Consider the following 21,371-nt stretch of genomic DNA (forward strand, 5'->3'; position numbering starts at 1 on the left):
AGGAAGAAAAGGCGAGGGCTGAATAATGGGGAAGACACTTCCAATACTTCAAAGAAAGGGAGAGACAGAGGTGGGGGAGGAGAGAGAGAGTCTGTACATGTTCTGTTGTCAATGTGTCTTGTAAACTTAGGCAGGAATGCATAATGGAGGTCTAAATGAGAGTGAACTGTCAGCTTGAAAGGCAAAAAGAAGATACAGAGGGGCAGAGAGGTCAGGGTAGAAAAGAGGACAAGGAATATTGTTTCTACTAGCTGACAGGTAATGGTTGAGATATTTTGGGGGATGATCCTTTAGAAATATCAAGCTGAGCCACCTTTGTTTTAGTCTGGTGAGGGCCAAAGGGTTACTGATGAATAATATTTGTGTAAAATATTCCAATAAAATAAATAAAAAACACTTTACTACTTTGTAAATCTGACTGGGAGAAATTGGTTAGAAGCATTAGGTTTATTGTTTAAATTTCAAATCTACTTTATGTTAACAATTTCAAGCTTTAAGCGGTGTAAGGTCAACCTCATAAAGGTGTGCCAAAGCCAGTGAGGTGTATTTTATAACCATCTGAAAGACCCATGAGTGGATAGTGCCAGGGATAGCTACACACCTGGGGCTAAGGTGCCAACACTAGCTGCAGTTTGCAGCCACCACATACAGTATAGTGGACCAACATTCAACTCATAAATGTAAAGTTGCTGTTAAATGTAAAGTTGAAAAGCTACCCTGAAAAAAGAAAATGTTAGGCAGAGGTGAAACATCAAAAGCATTTTTCACCCATTCTGCACAGCCGTCATTTTACATACTATGTCAGTGCTGAAGGGAATGGTGTGTCGCAGCAAGCAGACAGTGCAGTGTTATTGTAGCATGTACAAATGTGGTGATAAAAATGTAAGAAGCAGCAAGCAGATGTATATGAGTCTCCAATTCAACAGCCAACTTATAGCGCAAGAGAGCATAATGTCGGCGAAAAGGAATATTACATTTCTCAGAAGTGCGTTTAAGTCTCTGCATCCCATTTTCAAAACATTACTCAGTGCTCAATATTCAATGCTCAACCATTTGATAAAACAAACACACTCTCAGGCGTAACACACACACACACACACGGCACACACACAATTTCATCTTTCTTCATATCCTCGCTGTCCTTGCTTTATCACATGAACACACACATGTGCGTCTTCTGATAAAATCTCAAATAACACTGGAATAAGGGTGCAATGCAATTACATTCACCAACCACTGAGATGAAAAACCGCTCATGGATACATTTTCAATTATTCAGGGAATACATTTCAGTCTGTGCTCAGATGCTGGGAAAACTTATTATATAATCAATACACTCTATAACGCCATTAATATTTGATGCCACAAAAGTGCTTCCTGTCTCCTTGGGCTCCTGGCCAATGGTGTCTGGGTACTGCAGTCAAATAGGACGAGCCTTTAACCGCCTACAGCAAGGAAGGCGAGTAAACATTTGTTTTCCTCTAACAGTCGAAAACACCAAAGGCACAAGCAGCTTTCTTTTGGATTTACAGTATAAGGATTAATGTTTACAGGTCTTTCTTTCATACTTTGCACACTTTGTCTCCTTTTTCACAGCCCTATGCCACTTATGGCACAAGCTAAAATTTAGATGACCAAAGACTTTTTGTCTTCTTTTCCTTTCCTATTCACCTTCGTCACTTCTCTGCAGCTTTTACACCATAAAACCACCACTTTATACTGTTGGCCTGGTGCAGGCTTCCCTCCCCCTTCCCTTACAGAGCTTAGACAATCAATTTACCCTGACTTGGCTGGGATAGATGGAGGCTGTAGAGACTGCGGAGTAGACAGTATGCTGCAGGATCTCTTCACTGATAGACACACTGCCTGGCAGCTACAAAATGGAGCCAGCATGCAACCATCTGACTTGTTAGACTCGCCTCATCGTCTTGCTTCAGATAATTGTTTATGATTTACTTATTATAAGGTGAAAATAGGATGGCACAATCTGACAGAAAACATCACCTTATACTTTAAGACAAATAAACACATCCAAATATACTGACAATTTGTCCCCTTCCGGCCACACCTGATACTGCTAAAGTCAGACTGAAACTCCCTCTCAGTCCCCCAAAGTGATACTGAATTGAAGTTAGTGATACTGAATTGGAGTTCCTATCAAACTGACTGAGACACAAAGAGATTAATACGACTTTACTATCTCAGCTTCTCGGCCAGTCAAGTTCCCTGTAATGCTCTCTGCGCTATTGATTTTTATTTTTCTCTCTCCTCTCCCTTTCTTCCTGGCCGTCTCCCTCTCGCCATTTCTCCACCTCCAGCAGCATCTTTCCGAGCTCTGAAATGTCCTGCAGGTCAGACGGATGCTGGGCCGGATCAATCAGGGAAAGTAATCTGGGACGCCTCATGCACGCAAGCACACACACACACACACACACAAACACACATACAGACAGACACATCACAGATACTCACCGACACACACACACCCCTCCTCTGTTGCACTCTGGCCTGCCTGCCTCCAGTCTCATCGATCTGCATCTACTTTACCAAATGGATTCTTCTCTTCTTCTATCCTCCTCCACCTCTTTTCTCTCTGTGTGACTCAGAATAATAAATGTTCCAGACCGCGCGTGCAAGACGTGTATGTAAGCAATTTTTCATTTAACTTTGGCTTGACTTTTTTTCCCCCTTTCTTCTTTCTCTTTTGTGATGTTTCAGTCTCTCAGTGAGATCGATGCAGCTTTCCCAAATACTCCCTCACAGCCCCTGGGTAATCGGCACATACTTGTGTAAGGTCAAAGGTCAGGAGATGACAGGATTTGGCCTATTGCGGAGGGGTATGTCAGACAGGATCTATATAATAATCTCAAGATTTATATTTCACAGGCAATTGTAAAATGAGGAATATTCTTATTTTTAATTGTTACATATCTGATGTATTGTTCAGTTTCACCTGGTGAAGGCTAAAGAGTCTGGCACAACAAAGGAACATCTTGAATTTAAATGTTCACAGAAGTGACGTAATTTCTTCTAATCTATTCAGATTTACTTGGCTTAATTATTTTTCGCAGAAATTCATGCTTCATTGTGGTCAGTCAAAAGATAGAACATCATTCAAGGACAACAAATGAAGACCTGCAGTGCTCCATACATACAGTCACTTTGTCTCTCTCACACACACCACACAAGCAAAATACACACGCACACACACACACACACCACAGTCTCCTTTGCTCAGCCAAACTGTAGGCGGAACTGGAGCCATTTGTCCACTGGCTGAATCCCAACTCTGCACCAACGCATGCAGAAAATTGGTGAGCATCTTGACTTTGGAGATGACACTTCAATTTGTGCAGCTCCAGTGACTGGTGCTCTGCAGTTCCTCCCCTGTGGGGGTGTCAGATCAGCTGGACACCTGCCTAGCTGTTTGGCTGAAGCCTGGAGCATGGGGACTGGGCCTTGGAATTGAAGGCCTGGCCTTGCCTGTCAGCCCAAGTCCCTGTCCCTCAGCCCTCGCCCTAGCCTGGCCTCTTAGGTCCTCATCACAGTTCCCCTAGTTTCACTCATGTGCCAGGAACAGTCCCTCGCTCAATGCCCCTGACCCCTATTTCTCTGTCCAATCCTCAGCTGCAAGCCGGCGCAACGCCATCATCCCAACTGCAGTCTTCACTTGAACAGCATCAGATCCCCATCAACAGCTTGCCAGCCTTTGTTCCAGTTCTAGCTGCTGCAGCCAGCATCTCTGCTCCAAGCTCAGTCAAATCAGCAAGATGTCTCTGCTGTGCAACGCTGGCTGTCCTGCTGTAATCCCTGGGTGTGACGGATGGGAGTGATCACTGTCGAGGCCCCCAGCTAGGACATTTTGCTGGATTAAAGAGGCTAAATCATCGTCTCATCCCCTACATGGGATTCTATCCTTAATTAAATGTCATTAATGTGGTTAAGGTTTTAGTAGAGATGATATCTATCTTAACATGTACGGCCTATTCAGTAAGTATTAACGGTAAGCACAAAAGACACATAAGAGAAAAGGGCTAAAAACCAAGCACGAGAGACAGGAAGAACCTCTCCAACAATGCCCACCCTTTTTCTCACTGTCTTGCTTTTTCATAATACAAAAATCACATTTGCCACGACTATGTTAAGATCTAACCTGATTACTTTTATTAACTGTGACTCTAAATAAATATAAGTGACACTGCAACAGAGTCTAGCACCGCGATGACAAAAACCTGCACTACTCTGGATTGCATTTCAGGGAGTAGCTTATGTTTCCATGCAGTGCTCATTTCCGTGTTGAGCTGAAGTTGCTTTTAACTGGGCTGGGACAGAGGATAGAGGACGCAGAAACAGACAGTGAGGCAGGGGAGAGCAGGCAGGCTGATCCATCTGAGTCAGCACCATGTGTCATGAGCGAGGACACCACCTCCACAAGTAGCTGGCAGGTGAATGCGGCCTTGCACCTGTGCAGGCAACCAGCCATTTTGGTGAAGCTGTCTCCTATCTTTAGCAAAAAGCACTAAAATACACCAGTGCGTACATAAACAAACATACGAAAACATGCACAAAAGCACACAGATTCAGTCAACTCATCTACCCCACTATATACTGTGCCCACCTGCATGTATCAGGTCAGAAATAAGCAATTCAGCAGTGTCAGGCTATTGCAACCGACTAGAAAACTGTACATTCCTCGCTTGTATAGTTGTATGTATATAACAAAATGCCTTGAAGAACAAGATAAGTGGCTAAAGCAACTTTCCCAAACAGGGTCTCTAAGACTATTTTCCCTGAGCTGCAGAATAAGAAACTTGTAAACTCCTCTGACTGAACTCAATTTTCAGTTTAATTCACAGTAGGAGTTCTAATTAAAACTGGTTTGAGGCTGGAAGTGGTAATATTGGCTTTGTTGAACAGGTATTTAAAAAGCTATAAACAGCCTGGAGGTATACGATAAGAACAAAACCTACAGCACAGCACTTACACTGAGAACAAGGGAGAGAGAAGAAGCAGAGGCAGAGCTCTTCCTAATCTAATCACTGTTTCCCCCATCAGCTGCATCTCAGACACCGCCTGCGTGTGTGTGTGTGTGTGTGTGTGTGTGTGTGTGTGTGTGTGTGTGTGTGTGTGTGTGTGTGTGTGTGTGTGTGTGTGTGTGTGTGTGTGTGTGTGTGTGTGTGTGTGTGTGTGTATGTGTGTGTGTGTTTGTGTGTGTCTGTGTGTGAGTGTGTCTGCCTTGCAGCAAAGGCATAGAGCTAAATCACATAGACACCAACCGACCGTTGTACTCGAGAATTCATTCCACAGCCTTGGGTACTGTGTGAGGGTGTGGCTGAGTGTATGTTAGTGTGTGTGTATGTGTGTGTATGCGTGTGCCTCGCTAATCTGGTTATTGATTCTGCTCTGAACCGGAGCTCATATAATCAAATAGCTGTAAGGGAAAAGGACAGCCGTCCGTCATCTGTCTTAATGAGTAAACAGTTTGATGGAGGCAGTGAATGACTCGGAACTACATGTACACGTAGAGGAGGTTACTACATCGCTGATAGCCATAGCTAAAATGTTTATATGTATCCTCTGGCAAATCTCTTGACCTGACATTATGAAATATCAAATGATTTCATTTGTAATTTTACACAAGTATCCTGCACTTTTTGCTCCCTGGTATAGTTATAAGCCTGGTGTAATTTGAATATTCCGCTACATTAATGACTTTGTGCTTTTTGAATATGCTGTCATCGCAACAGCCAAACTATTTCAGTCACTTTCCAAATGCTACTAAGTTGCTTTGTACTAGTCATTACACAATCAATTTGGAGTTTGACTTGAGGATTTATAGTGAGCCCATCTTCTGTGAAAATCTAATCTCAGTGTAACTTGATGTGGAGAGTGGTGCAATTTAGAAATGGCTTCTACTGCAGCAGGAAGAGAGTAGAGTGAGACACAAAAGCCTAAATGTATACCAGCACAGCTAACAGACGAGGCCCGCGGCACACCAGCTAAACCATTAAGTGTGGCGTGCATTCAAACGAGAAGATTAATCCCCCCTACTGCTGTACAGTGCAGAGTAATTGAAAATGCCCACAGGAGACTATCTTTGCTCCTATACTGTGTGCATGTGCCAGGGAGGCAACATATAGAAGGCGGTGGCTGATTGCCATAAAAAATTTTGCAACAGCGTTTTAGTCTGACAGCATGAGCCGTGCAGCCGTGAGATAGTACACATCTATCTCTTTACTGTTCCCATTTCTTTCTCCCTTTCTTTTCTGTTTCTGTCTTTTTCTCTCTCTACTTCCCAATATCAACTTGACAGGTGGGGTTCATGCCTGCTGCTGATGTTTATCAGTCTTGATAAGCATCGGATATCACATTCCCTCCATTTCCCATCTAGTTAGGCTGTGCAGGAAGGACAGCATTCCCGTCTATTGGAAGGGAATATGCACCAACTGTGAGAATCCATATTCCTGTTGGGACAAACGCCTCCATTATCAGAATTACTATCTCAAACTGCGGCCTGATAAATGCCAGTGGGTCTAGCTTGTTGGCTATCCCGCTCCAACGTGTGCTACGTCAAAAAGGCAAACCAAACCACTAGCTGACAAGAGAAAATAGTCAGGTATTATGTACCTCCTTGCCTGCAGTTTCTCTAATTCATGAGGAGATAGCTTTTCTTTTTACATGAAGTCTGTCAGCTCCAGCATTATGGTCTTTATGAGTCACTAACCACAACTGACTTGCAGATGGACCTTCCATATCCCCTCTTCTGCCACTGTGGGATTTTCCAGTGTCTTGGTATATTGCATAGAGCAAGAGCAGCCTTTTTTGTCCCTGTGTCAGTGTTGCTATTGATAAGACAAGGCAGGCTAGAGGCTGTCGTGTGGGATGCTGTGTTTGTAGGCCTTAATGTGTCTATTACCAACCACAATGGTGCCATTTTGTATAATGTTCAGTTGCATGTTCAATCTATAATTCATCTGGCTACAGAAATATATAAATGTTTAATATGTCAGAGGCGGTGAGGCCTGTCGAAAGCATGACCTTGAAATGTCCTTTAAACATCATACACCAACAGCACTGGGGCCAGTTAAGCTGCCAAAGCCAAACAACAGGAAACACACACACACACACACACACACACACACACACACACACACACACTCTCTCTCTCTCTCTCTCTCTGGCACACACACACAAACACACACACCTTCTCTCTCTCTCTCTCCCTCTCTTGCACACACACACACACACACACACACACACACACACACACACACACACTTTCTCTCTCTCTCTTTCTCTCAGACACACATACACATATACACACACACCCACAGCCTGTCTGCCTGCTGATGCTTTCCGCTGCTTTCTGTTCCCTTTTTTCCTGGGATGCAAAATGCAGATGAGACGAGTCAGCCGCTTGTGCACAGTCTCAGGAGAAACTGCCACTCAAATCCAAACATCTGTATGAATACCAAAACACACAGGGTACAGTGGAGGATGAGGAGAGAGAGGGAGAGAGGAAGGGAGAGAAAGAAAGAGAGAGAAGGAGAGGGGGGATCGAGAAAGAATGAGTAGTAAAGTAGCTAAGAAAGCCAGTGTTCCTCTCTCCTTCTGTATCTTTGACTGAACAAAGAGCTATATACACATGAATACCTCTTTCCTCCCACTGTATTTTCCATCGGGATATTTATTCTGCAAAGCAGTGATGCACAACAAGGGCTCGGTCCTGTGTTTGCTAGTGGGCTGAGGCGCTAACACTCCCCAGCTGATTATGTGTCTGTCTGTAGCAGTTTGAGCTGCTGCCAAAGGAATTAGGTCTAGTATTTGTGAATGCTGCTCCCCTCACAGCAGAATGCCTTGCCATTCCTCTCAGATTTCTAGCTTTTTAAAAAGAGAGGGAAAAAAAACATTTTAAATAAATGAAGGAAATCGCTGTGGAAGCCTATTAAATTTTCAACGTGACCGTTTTGTGAGTCTTCATGTGTGTTTAGGCTTCACACAAAAGGAATATTTAAAAACCAAAGCGTGCTAATTGGGACAGAGATTGTTACAGCAGCTTCTTATTCAAACAGGCTTTTGGCTCATTAACTGCTTCCATCCAGCTTTTGTTTAAAGGAAAGTGGAAAAGACATTTACAGACAATAAAATATTTTGCGATATTTGTACAGACTCCGTACCACCAAAATACTGATAGACTGCATAATGCACTCACACATTACATGCCAAAGCAATGACAAAACCCCTTACCTCAATCGTAAGGGCAAAAAGTGAAATATTTCAGCTTCAGCTATGTATCTTAGCAGTAATGTCACACACAAATAAAATCTTCACTTTGTAATCCCAACTATATTTTTAACGAACTGTCCACCATATCTATTTAATTATAGATGGAGTATTAATATTTTTTTAAGTGTATATATATTTTGCATGAGGATAATTAACTTATTTACTCTAGAAACCGGGAATCACTGCTATACTTGTTTGATCATAGCATGGAGTTACAAAAATACTGTAATAAATACTGTATTGCTATGGATCAGACTTTTCCTTATATGTAACTGCATACTAAAGGAGGACCTGATGCCCTTTAAGGAAAATTGGGTATCATAGTGTCATGAGTTTCCACACAATCAAGACAAAATAAAGAGGAGAAAGCTTCTGTACAGTCTTGCAGGAGTTTCCTGATTGTGCTTGAAGCCAAACAAATGTAATTCAACTAAATGTTAGTGGCTAACATATCACTATTACCTCTATCTAAAGAACCCTACTCTAAACCTCATTAACATTTGGGGTCAAAGTTAATGCAGTAAACCTGTAATTACAGCTGTATGGCTAGTGTCGATTTGTCTCAGCTCCGACCGATCCTTTTGTACAAGCCTGACTGGAGCTGGCCATTTACCTAAAGCTGGAGAGGGTATGATACACACTTGACACACACACACACACACACACACACACACACACACACACACACACACACACACACTCTAGCCATTTACCATATGTGTACCCACATGCATATTAATTAACAACTACATACATGAACTATAATACAAATACATGAACACAAACACATAATGTGAGCATTTGACATTAAACCCTTCCGTAGCTAATTGCTTTGGATATGATGAACTGCAGCGTAACCTCTTAATATAAAAAGCTGATCAAACAACAGCAGCACAACCATGCCTACGTTCACAAAACACAAAGCATAAGGGTGCTAAAGGCCCTCTACTTAGCCGGCTATTAACCTGTAGCCTTTCTTATACCACATACTGAGAAGAGAAACAATGCACAACCAACCAACCACAAGTTAAACCCACAACATGCATCATTTACTTCCACCAAAATGTATGTATTTTATGCTGCTCAGTAAAACAATCACAAACTATCAAATTAGCCATGCACCATTTTGAACACTCTTACTACAAGTAAATAAGCAAACTGGGCCCAGGAGAACACATCCCCTTACAGGAAGTAAAAACTGGATTTTGTTATTATGTGATTAATATATCAACAAAGCACTGGTCTGGGTGGTCTGCCTCAGTTTGTTAGCTGTTAGTTTATCACAAGAGCTCTCAAACGGTGATGATCTAGTCTTTTAGGCTTTTTATTTCACAGCAGCTAAATGTTGTTAGAAATGAGAGGAACACAGAAACAGCTTCTATAGTAATTAAGGTACTGCTGGGCACAGTACCAGTTTAAGTTTAAATTCCTCTATCATGCTATCACTAAAAATATTTCTGTTTTCTGTGTCTGATACCTCAGTTTATCTACATATGTGATGTGACACACCCACCAACAGTAAACCCTAGACAGTTTCGAGAATCAGAAGATTAAGAGGCAATTGTTTCTATGTCTGAACCACTTCTCCTTCTCTCTCTCTCTCTCTCTCACTTTATCCATTTGCTTGGTGTGTAATCAAGCTCTAGTTAACCATGTCACTCTGCATCTGGACAAACGTCAGTCGCCCCTCTGATATACACACTCACTCTCACACACACACACACACACACACACACACACGACTGATAACACAGAAATACAAAAAAAAGAAAAACACAGCACAGGCTATCCATATAATTTAATTGATAAAGTGTTATTGTCCTTGTACTTTTATTTTTTATTTATTAGCTCATTATCCATCTTTTCTTACTTGTCTGCCTGTGAATCACCTTCATTATTCCTCACACCTATAATAACCCCGGGACTACACATCCAAACACCCATCCTTATCTTATGTGATCTTCAGTTACATTATAATCACTGAGCACACGTTCGGTCGGTGCACTGTAGCTAATAAATTCCTCACACACCCCACCCTATTAGCACTGATGTGTAACCTTGGAGCTCATGGTGTTCTGCCTGAGGGTAATAGAGCCACTGCGTGTTTGTGTGTATGTGTGTGTGAGCGAGTGTGTGTTTATGTGCCTGAAACAATGGCCTGTCTCCTGCCCAGATCCCCCACTGGTTCCCATCAGGAGGCTTCATGGTGCACACTCATATCTAATACCTCTGATACTGATGAACATTCTTTTTTTTTTTCACTCCTCTCACCATTCATTCTCCTTTAATTTATTTTGCCCTCCGTACATAATAATACTAGCCTTTACCTGTATTCAGTGTAAACAACTATACTGAATACACTCTTTCCCTGCGTTCACGCCCCTCACAACGTGAGTCATGTGTTCCTGCTAGGCCCCTCCATCTATGCGCATACACTGGGCTGCTAGCCGTGAGAGTTGAGGGAGACAGCATACCAGCTAGCGTCACTAGCCTAGTCACCAAACATGGGAGTCGCCTTCGTTTCAATTAGCATTTTGATTGCATCCAATGGACAAAAGCCAGCACACAAACAATCAAACATTTACTTGCTGACATATGAATGATGCTTCCGCTGTTCTTTGTGCAAATACAAAAGTGAGTCAGAAAACTAATGCACTGAGAATGCAAAGTAATGGTATTGACTCTGTAGTCCGAATAATGACGCAGTATCTGCAATGTAATAAAAATCTGTCTTATATGACAGGTAAAAACGACAGGAGAAAAAAAAAGGGCACTAGTTTTGTTAGTCAACCTTTCACTCTGTCGCTCGGACGTGATGGATGAATGGATAAATGGATGCAAAGTGAAAGTGGGCGAGCAGAGCAGATGACTTAGAAAGCTTATTGTCATTTCTCTCATGTCGACACCCATTCACACAGCCAAACACATAATTAAGAAAACACAGGCATATTCCAACACACTCATATGAGCAATGGGCTTAAAACTTAGTGAATGCACAGCATTACAATCAATTATAATCCAGGCATGCGTGTTACTCCAACAAACCTCCTCCATCTTTCCCCAGCACAAACTCGCACTGTGTACACAAGCAGCATGACAGATAACATGTCTACTCATACAATTAACAAGGGCTACTTTGCATACATGAATATGAAATCCACAAAAGTCCAGTTTCCGTACCATCTTACAGTACATTCAACATCAAGAATGTGCATTCTGTCTGTGCTGCAGTACTATACGCAGGTAAATATTTCAGAGTGGTGCAAAGGCAGGAAAAGGGGGGGACACCTACAGCCCTGGTTTCAACATAAAATGGGTGCTGTTCCCCGATTTAACCCTTCCCTCCCTCCGTTCCTCTCCCCATCCTCCCTTACCTCTACTCCTGCCTCCACACCTCTCCTATTAGCATGATATCTGGCTCCGTCCCTCCATCTGTCTCCCTCCGTTTCTCATCCTGCCTACAAACCTCGCCAGCCTAACCCCCTGCTGTATCCTTCTTCCCTGTATGAAGGAACTTCATATTCTGCACAGCAAATAGTTCAATAGCATCACTGCATTGCCTGTGCTTAAGGAGTATAATACATACTGACTGTGGGTGATAGTATATCTACAACTACAACCTGCTCTAGCTGCTGTCGGCTGCCCAAAATGAAACGATGGTTAACAATGTACAGCGAAGTATAGTGGCAGGCTGCCTGTAGCCTTCTTCCTTACCATCTTAAACCCATTCCACTCCATTTGGGAGACGCCGGCCGTTGTCTCACGCTCTCTCTCTCCTCACACAACAGCTACAGCAACGCCTCAGCAAAGAAAATCCCCTACTCTCTCTCTTACTCTCTTCCTGCCTTGGTCTCCTCTGACACTGTCTCCTTTATTTTTCCTCCCTCCTTCTCGCTCTGCCTCTCCTCCCGTTTCTGCCTGAGTCTTAGCTGTGAGCAGAGAGCAGCATGCTAAAGGCGTACGGAGCAAGCATCGCCTTCTTCCACAGATGCTGAGAGGAGAATGGTGAGCCTGGCTGAGAGAGTGCTGGGCTGCAGCAAGCCTCCCTCCCACCCTCCCTCCTTCCCACCGCACCCACCCAGTGCCTGCTCAGCTGGAAGGTCAGAGCCCGCCCACAACCCACCCCCCCACCCCCCACCACCTCTCTTTTAGACTCTGTGATTGGCTTCTTAGCTTGCCTGTCAGCTCTCGGCTTCACCTCCTCCTCCCTCAGTGTTAACACCTTCGCTCTCTGGCTGGCTCTGAGCCCTCGTCGGCACACGCCAGCCTCAGCCTGGTTTGGCAGAGAAAAGGCTCTCTGAATCCCAGCAAAGCAATCAATCGCTGCTGAGGTCTGTGCTTGAGTGAGCCGGGCAGAGCAGCGCGGAGCAGAGCTCTAGGAGAGTGATTGCAGCCTCGGGCACTATGGTAATAGGATGCCTGCGCAGCACTGTGTATATAAATTAGCTATTACTGGGTACATGTTAAAATCCCCTGTACATTTACATGACTGTGTATACAGACCATCTCTTTCTCTCCTACTCCTCCGTACCCCTCTCAAACGCAAAACACACACACTTTTACACATAGCTACAGGACTCAAAGAAAAAATAATGATCGAAATTGTAGATCAGATTAATATGTTTTTTTCTCTATAAATCCTACAAATACTGCTAAATCCTTTCACAATGAAATCACAGAATCGGGTTGTACTGATCGATCTAATTTCGTATTTGTTGGGGTTAAAATGTAGACTAATGTCAGAACGGATGGAGACACACAAATGCTTGTGCTGCACCTGTCCGTACAGGTGTAGCCTATACATGCGATATAGTTAACTCTTTTAATAATGTATCCGCAGTAAATAAAAAAGAAAGGTGTTACACAGAAAGCGGCTGTCCAAATATATGTTAAACAAATCAGCATGTCTGTCTGTCTGCCTGCTGCGGTACAATAATATAATGTTACATTGAAATAAAGTCCAGTTGGTTGCAGAATGTGGGCTCAATAAAGGGACGGGCTCGATAGGGAACCTGTGCCCTAAGATATCTACTCACCATGACCATTATTGAGTCAGGCTGTTACGGGCGGTAACGGTAGTCTCGGCGGACAAACTGTAGCCTAAAAGCCGGTGAAGTCAGCGGGCAGAATCGGACGGAGTAGCGGCAGCGTGCTGGAGAGGATGAATGAACCGGAGTGGAGCTGTAGTGAGTCTCGCGGAGCCAAAAAAAAAAAAACTAAACAGAGCGAACCCCGTGGGTGTGGAAGACCTGTAGCCCTGTCCCGTGTAAGAGGGGGAAAAAACACTCTGGCTCGGTGAAAACAAAACAACTAAGACAAAACAACGCAGCAAGAAAAAGAGACTCCACTTCAAGGGAAAAGATTCATAGAAAACACCCCTCCACCTTTCCCCAAAACGCCATTTATGGAGTGTCCAGTCACCTCGCGCGCGCTCTCCCATTGGCTGGGGAGGTGCCGACGGGGCGGTGCGCTCGCGGATGCGAGTGGAGGAGGCAGGCTCGTGTGGTCCACGACGTGGGGAGCAGCAGGGAAGGCATCATGCGGTGAGGCAGATGCTGAAGTAGTTAAGGTGACTTTATGTTCGTGACTGCACATAATTACGCCTCACCTGGCTGTTAATAATTCCGCATACAGCCGAGTCTACGCTTTGACTCGTGCACGTAGTCTTTAACCGCTTTCATATACTACGTCCCTTCTTTTGTCATTAAGCCTGTATAGAAAATCTGCATTGTTGCTGCAGTGTGTGAGTGTGTACTCCCTGTTGTTAAGCCATGCGTGGACCCTCTCGCAGCAATTATTCGTCTTTCCTCGACACCATGGTATATATGCAGTGAATTTTGTAAACTGTATGTATCAGGACACAAAACAGTCTCTTGTTTTGAGGTGTAATTACAGACAATTAAATCGAATGCTACCATCACATTAGGACTCACATATTCCTTATTATATTCTAATCGTCATCACCACAGTTTAGAAATAATAAATATTTATAAAAAGCAAATTCTCTATGCCCAGCAGCAAAACTGCCTCAGGTAGATTTTGTTCAGCTGGCCCCTATCTCTGGCAGACAAGAAGAGGGAGCCCTTGCTTCCTTTAACACAGTTACCTGGCAGGCAGGAGTACTTGGTTGTACCTTCACACCTATACGTTTACACACACATACTGCACACTGCATACTGAAACGCATGTTGGCCCACACCGTATTTGATAAGCACACATTAGCATATTCATGTGGACTCACACAAAATATACACATATGTAGACACTGTCTCACACATTCAAGCACCTTATGCTCCAGATATAAACATGTTGCCTCGTGTAACTCACTTTTTAATAAATATTCTTACACTATTAATATATTCATGTTACCAGACAACATCACCAGTTTCCAGTTCTACATCAAATGATCATACAGCTTTCTTTGTGTTCAGCACAGCAATAAGAGGCAATCAGCAAGTCAGCTCTTATTCACTTGTTGGTTTGTTTCAATTAGCATTCAGCTGCGAGAGGCCAGGCAGTGCTAATGTAACTAGTGGACATCCATTAAGCTCAGAGATTTCTCTGCTCAATCCACCTCAAGACCTGTCTAGATACAGGATCACATTATTTAGATAGTCCATTGGCAAGTGACTATAATGTGTCACTAAAAGGTTTTACACAATATTTATAACAGTGTGAAAGCCACTAGATAAGAAATTCCTGCAAAGTAACGTTTTTGGATTGCATGTTTATTAAAAACAGTCATGGTTAGTTGCATGATCTGTAGATGCACAAAACGAACAGATCGAAGGTTTTCTACAAATTGAGTTGATTAATCGTATAGTCGGTCTACAGAAAATGTATCTAATCATTTTTAAAAAGTCACCTATGAAGCAAAAAATTTAAAACATCATTCTCTGAATCCAGCTTCTAAAATGTGAGGATTTGCTGTTTTTCTTTGGATTGTTGATCAGACAAAGCAATTTAAAGAGTAACATTAATCAGTAATGAAATGAATTGTCATCTGCAGTCCTGCTGGCAATTTACACTTTGTAAAAACATTCACGGTACTTCTTGTCACCATAGCAGTTGAGCATAGCAGCAAACTGATTCTCAGGTCTCCAGCAAACCGTCTAATGCAAATCAGGTCCAGTATGAGTTGATGATTGACTCACTAAAGGCCCTGCTGTGTACACATAATCCACCATAAACCCACACTGCGAACGGTGTATGATACACTATGCAGCATGTTTCACATACACACTCCACACTTAGATGGACTGTAGGTGTATTTAAAAAAAAATCTGAATTGTGAAGTTCAACCACACCCTCAAGTAGCTACACAAATGAGCTCCCAAATGAACACACTGAATAAATATGGTTAGAAAAGAGGGAAAACAGTAAAGAAGACACAGTGTTAGGAATGAATAAGAACAGTTCTGGCAGACAGAAAAAGGGAGCAGTGAACTAAAGCTCCCCAGTCTCTCCACTTCACCCCTGACCTCTCCACCTGTCTGGTTAGCTACAGCTAGCTAGCAAGCCTAGCAGAGCCATGTGCCTAACATACTAATGAGAATCTTCACCACGCCTTCAATTAAGCCTGAGCAGTACAAGTGCGCACACACACACACACACACACACACACACACACACACACACACACACAGGGGAAGATGGGCTGAACAAGCTCACTATTGTTTCAGATAGAATAAAAAATGCTGGCACTTGCAGTCTGGAGATTTGTACCAATCATACTGTATATAACACAACAGAGGGAGAGTAATGTAGAATGAAACACAAAGAATCCACAAAATGGATTAAAATAGAAGTGCATCTTTGTCTATTTTCCTTTATGTGCCTCTGTATCTTTTCTGGCAAAGAGCAGAAAGAAGCATAATTTGCAGCTGAATAGTACAGGCAACAAACCCACAGTTTCCTGTCCGTCTTTTATCCTCCTGCTCTGACCTTTCAATTTAATAAAGGCTTTGAGTTGGACCCGGGAAAAACCATTCTCCACCTCACTGCCTCTCATATTTTCCTCCAAACCATGTTTTTATTGTTGCTTTTTAATTCCCTACTGTAAAGAATGGAAAGTCAGATCCATGGCAATGACTGAATCACAAATCACATCTTTTTTTTTTTTGTCTTTGTATGCAGTCAACTTTTAACTGCTGATGCGTAGAGGCAGTAAAATGTGGGTTGGAAGTGGAGGGTGATCATTTTCTTATTTCGTAAAGGACCGCGTTTTCAGGTTGTTTTCTCCCTCTGTAATATGATCCAAATAACCTTTTCTCTAAATGAGAATATGATTTGAAAGTGAAAATAGTCTCTCACTGTTGACTTGCTCTGCGTGTCATTTCACTAAATTGCTCTACAGGACCATGGTTTTACAAAGCAATGAAAGTGACTGCCTTTTTTCAGTAAATTAGCTATAAACACAATCTGCTCTTTGCAGTGTGTGTGTGTCTGTGTGTGTAGTTATGATATACAGACACATACCAAAGATGGAACCATGTTGCTGCCATGTCCTAGTTAAGGGTACACACTGTGCATTATAATATTGTGTATGGACAGATGGAGGGAGTGGTTGAGACATTCTATCAAGGGCATCCATGCTGAGATACTTAAGAGTCTGGATTTTAGAGAAATTGCAGTGTAGCTTATTATCTTGTGGATTTGTCCTTTCTCTACCGTCTGTCTGTGAACAAAATGCAATACTGCACTGGATAAACGTAAAACATGTCAAAGAAGTAATTAAGGGTTGTGCCAAAAAAACTACTAACTACTCTTAATGACATTCCCAGTTTGACAGACTTTGCACAAAAAAGTGCATAGCACTGATTGGATGCATTATTTGGCTTTTTAGATGATGACTGATGCTAAATAGTTTTTGAGGAGGTAAATGATATTTCTTTCCTCTTGTAAAGTTTTGAAAGTTAAAAAGCTTTTGTGGCTTTAACCCAGGAAGACCAGCCATACTGTCAGCAATGTGAAACTCCATCTCACTGATTGGCTCTGGCGCACATCCATAAAAACACACACTCATGCGCAACTGAATCCATACACACATACACAAACACTTCCATCCACCGGCATTCATACGCAGACAAAAACACGCATTTCGGTTCATGAAGTGCGTCACAGTGGCTGTGGCTGCCGTGGAACTGCTGGACCCCACAAGTGTGCTTCAGCCTGTGCTTCCAGCCTGCTAATTCAGAAAGCAGAGAGCTGGCTAATTGTCATGAACTCCTCATGCCCTCCATTCTGCCCTGCTTCTCCACCCTAAACCCCTCCTAGTCACAGACCTTAATGGATTAACTGCAGGTCGGTGTTGTCCCTCTTACTCTCCCTTACTCATTCTAGTTCTCTTACTCAAGCTATATCTCTGCCACGCCCTGACAAATGAAAAAAATGTTTGTTTGTGGTTGAATCTCCTAGTTTGAACGATTGAATATACTGGTGCCACAGTGCAACACATACACAATATACTCTGGTAGCAGCCAACCAATAGTATTCCGATAAGAAGTGTGAAAGAGCAGGCAAAGAAAAGTGTACGCTGTATAGCAGGTTTGAATATGCAGCGTGCAGACAGTGATAATTGTGGGTGCTCTCGGTTTTGAGTCTTGTTAACTGTCAGACACAGTGTTTCAACACCTGTCTTATGTTTCACTCTGCATAATAAGACTTCTATTTAAAGGAGGAGAAGTGAAGATGCCAGCAGAGGTGTTACCTCAGAGTGCTGCAAGAAAATACCTTGATTATTAACAAGAGAAGGAAAACTTGTGTTTTTCATTAAAACTGAGCTTCGCAATTGCTTGTCAGGTTCAGAGCAAATTAATGCAACCAAGCACATAAGATGGTAAACACAGTCTGAAACTGAATTACCCCTCCTACACTATATGGCAACAACACTGTACTTGACGATGAAAATAGTACTTTAAAAGAGCCACGGAGCTAACAATGCAACACTTCTCAGGCCCAGTTGATTTCAATTCAGAATATCACAGCAGTCTAGGCAGTAAAACAGCCTAATACATTTAATAGCCCAGAACACACTCCTCAGTATGCTGCGGCTTACTTAGGCTCTTTTTGATTTGTCCTTGAAGGATAGATTTAGTTGCTCTATTGAAGTTCTGGCAGTAGTAGCATCTTGCTGTGCTACTCAGACTGATGATCGCCTCTTTCCTGGCAGGTGTCCACCCTCTGCCGGTAACAATCAACAAATGAGAATCACAGCCTTCAACTTGCCTGTCTCCCTGCCCAGCGACAAACTCAGATTCACCAGACACCAGACAGCTATTAACACAATGCGGCTGTATCCGGACAACAGCTGACTTTTGTTGTTGGCTTTCAGTGTTAAGACCAGGGGCTTTATCTTAATAATTCAATGGTGCACATGGCATGGATACTGATTTTTGGTCATTTTGTGGTCAGAGGCGCACAGGGCACCTGTACTGCTCTTGCATGTTCAATCAAATCACCTCTTTGTCTTCAAAAGCAAGGCGCTCTGTGCAACAGTGCTATGACAATTTAGTAATAGAGGGGAGCAGGAATAGTTCCGCCACAAAAGCTGCATCAAAGAGGAAACTGATGTCCTTAACCCGGAGGAACAGAATCACCACAATAGCACCTTATTTAAACCACTGAAAGCAAAAGATGTTAAATTATCATGGGATGACAGTCAAGTTCACAGCCAGTCACTGAAATGCTTAATGACTGCAGATGAAAAAAAAAGTCTGTGTACACTGAAAGAAAATCCCAATTCATCAGGGCAAAGGCTTGCCAACATAGAGCCCTAGAAGACATTTAGAGAACACAAACCATTGCCTACAATGATAAATACTACAATTTACTGTTACAAACGAGGACATACAGTATGTCTCACATTTTAACTTCAAATCATATCCTGACACTGAAAATATGTCCTTTGGATCCATAGTAAAATCTCTGTCTGCACAGTTTTCATACTTATGGTTAAAAATGTTAATTATCTAACGCCCAAAATACAAAATATAGGCAACACAATACACACAATAATTATTTCAAATCCATGGATATTCATTCACACATTTTTGCGACATCCTGCTGACGAACTAACTGAAAACATGTTGAGATCATAACTGACAATGCAATGTTAATTACTGAGTTACTGCTTTGAATTCAGTGTTTCTGGTGTCGACTGAATAAAAAAACGACTTACTGCTAATCTTTGTTGGAAAAACTAAGAACTAAATTCAACTCGGCCCTGCCAGTCTAAAAATGTGTGAATTCACGGAAGCCCTTGGGGAAAGTGAATCCCCTAAATGGCATATGTTACTTAAATATACACTATATTAAATACAAGTATTTTGGTAAGAATCTAACTGATCTACTTGAAGCTTTCCACCTACATGCTCTTCCCTCTGTGTCAGTGGGCATGATACACAGTCAGCTTAACCCCTGCCTGTGTCACTCTCCCTGGTAGAAACTCCTCAGATCAGAAATGAATTCTTCATGCTGATCCCGGAACAAGGCTGTGCTGCATTTGTCACAGCCACTTTCTTCCACTTAAACTCAAAGCTGTTTGGTGTGGCTGGAGCTTTGCAGACTGCAGAGATGTGACAGGGGGCTGTTTGAAATCTCAGGCTGAACGTTCTGTCTCTATCTGTGCAATAGGCAGTGAACTGCTTGTTCAATACCTATGTAAACTCCGCAGAAACGCTCTCTTCCTTTGTAGATTTAATTGAAAATACTACTTAGATAGGTGACTTTTCCTGTGTTTTGATTAATTAACGTTTTGTCTGGAAGAACCAATGTTCAAAAAAACACATTAAATTCACACATTCAAATTAAGAAATTTAAGGTGCAAAGCAAAACACATTAGCTTATTTCACTCCTCTCTGTAAACACATTGATGTTTTTTTTTTTTTTTTATGGAAGAGATAATGGTGGGTCTTTGAGGCTGTAGCCTAACACAAATGAGAGGTTTGTGGAGGTGCCCAGTAAGGCTTAGCTATGCATTGGCTGTTGAGTCTGGCATGTGTTCTGGCACAGAGAGTGTATTCTCAACAGGACTCTGGTGGATTAGTGTCCATTTGGACAACAGAGTGGTCCGCAGCTTGGGGTGACATTCAACTTCAGCAGGCCAGCAGCTCACACACTGATCATGAAGTTTAGTCTTGCTGTTAATTGTCATTGATGTATGGTTAACGTAATGGGTATCTAATTGTTATATATGGATTTATTGAGTCTCAAAGATGAGCGTGATGACTAGGATTGCAAAAAGTGTTTTATTTTACATTATTCTCCTGTCTTCTAGTCTAAACCGGATGACTCTGTATGTGTGAATTGAAGCGGTGGCCATTCTGCTGTGTGGTGGGTCAGTGGATCATGGGGTATAGTGGTGGGCTTTGGGGCTGTGGGGACGGCAGCCCGTTTTGCGTTTGATCCCGGTCGGGGTACATCCATGCTCACAGGGCAACTGCTGTGGTCCATCTGGTGGAGGCTTTAATCACAACCCCCCTACCAACTTACACACACACACACACACACACACACACACACACACACACACACACACACACACACACACACACACACACACACACACACACACTACAATAACACGGAGCACACAGGGCTCCCCACTTCTTTAGACTGCTGCTCACTTTCAGACCTTTTTATTTCCATTATTTATTTTAGTGGTTTCTGTAGTCCTGTATCTCCCTGCAGAAATAAATCCGAGTCTCCTACTCAGACCTCAGGTGGAAAAGTGTGAGTCACTGAAACACCACCTGCCATCCGTAATGACGTTTAAAACCTCAATAAAAAAAATAAAAAAACCCCACAGTATCAGATCTCCATAAATGGCTGCACTACTGCCTTTTGATGAGGAATAACCTTTTAGAAATGAGATGCGTCCAGAGTCTTTCACAGGGCTATGGCCTACGGTACTGTGGACCAAAACATGCCCAGGCTGCACAAATCCAGCTCTCCAAATGTCACTTCATGCTTAACCGCCCTTTCTCATGCTTGAAGAAAGGCAAGTTGGCAATGCACATCAAGAAAAACTCCACCGGGATTCAGTTTAAATGCCTTCATGCTTAGAGATATGTTTCAATTATTTT

General features: G+C 42.6%; 1 protein-coding gene across 2 annotated transcripts in view; it reads right to left on the bottom strand.

The window, feature by feature from the left end:
• The window catches only part of elavl4 (ELAV like neuron-specific RNA binding protein 4), a 74,377-nt gene that overhangs the window by 45,636 nt on the left and 7,370 nt on the right, over positions 1 to 21,371 (bottom strand). The gene's annotated exons all lie outside the window — the stretch shown is intronic.

The sequence above is a fragment of the Dicentrarchus labrax genome, unplaced genomic scaffold (assembly GCF_905237075.1).
Source record: "Dicentrarchus labrax unplaced genomic scaffold, dlabrax2021, whole genome shotgun sequence".
Lineage (NCBI taxonomy): Eukaryota > Metazoa > Chordata > Actinopteri > Moronidae > Dicentrarchus > Dicentrarchus labrax.